Raw genomic sequence first — 970 nt, 5'->3', positions numbered from 1 at the left:
GATGGGGCACAATGCACTTGTTAAAAAAAAAAATTTAAATTAAATAAATATAACAATATAATTTTTTTTAATCAAAAAGGCAAATAAGAAAAAAATAGTTGTAAAAAAATATGATAAATAAATACTGTAAAAAAAAATATAGTTACAAATATAAGAATCAAAATATTAATTAATAATATTTTAATTAAATACAATCACAAATGTCATCGATAAAAAGAAATAAGTTTAAAAAAATAGAAAAATACATAATTATACATAAGTGAAAAAAGAAATTTTTTTTGAAAAAGGAAATAAAAATTAGAAAAGGAAAAATATATTGTATATTTGAAGAAGGGATATATGAAAAAAAATAAAAATAAATAAATAAATAAATAAATTAAAAGAATTTGAAAATTTGAGGGTGGCACTATTTAAAATTACCGTGTAAGTATATATATATACCAAAAATATGTACCTATGTATAGTAGGTTGGAGCAAAGTGAGGGGGGAGGGGGGCACGTGCCCCCTCTGGCTCTTAATTGGCTCCGCCCCTATGTGCAATAATTTTTAAAAGCCAAGAAAAGTATTTCTCTCTAGAATTTTAGGGTTAGTGTTCTCATCTGATGGAGACTTCCACAAGCTTAGCTCTCCAAGGTCAGTCATGGAGACTTATGGGTAATTCCTAAAGGCAAGATCATTACTAAGAAGATAGAGATCCAAGGAGGAGGCATCTAACTAAGAGATCTACAATAAGTGATAGCATTCATTTTAGAGGAAAGATATAAGGTTTACTCAAACCTTGATGTAAGTTTTCCATCCTTAAATTGAATGGATCATTGTTTTCTTCATGCATAAAACTTGTCTCTACACATGAATCAAGATCTTTATTTGAAAATCCCTCATAAAGTTTTAAAAACTTCCGTTTCCTCAATAACAATATCATACCATGTGGTGGATTGGGTCATTACACTAAATCTTGAACTAGTTTAGT

Source organism: Cornus florida, unplaced genomic scaffold (genome assembly GCF_030987335.1).
Source record: "Cornus florida cultivar Cherokee Brave unplaced genomic scaffold, ASM3098733v1 CherokeeBrave_3.0.0_Hap2_Chr06, whole genome shotgun sequence".
Taxonomy (NCBI): domain Eukaryota; kingdom Viridiplantae; phylum Streptophyta; class Magnoliopsida; order Cornales; family Cornaceae; genus Cornus; species Cornus florida.
Note: the sequence above shows the minus strand (reverse complement) of the source record.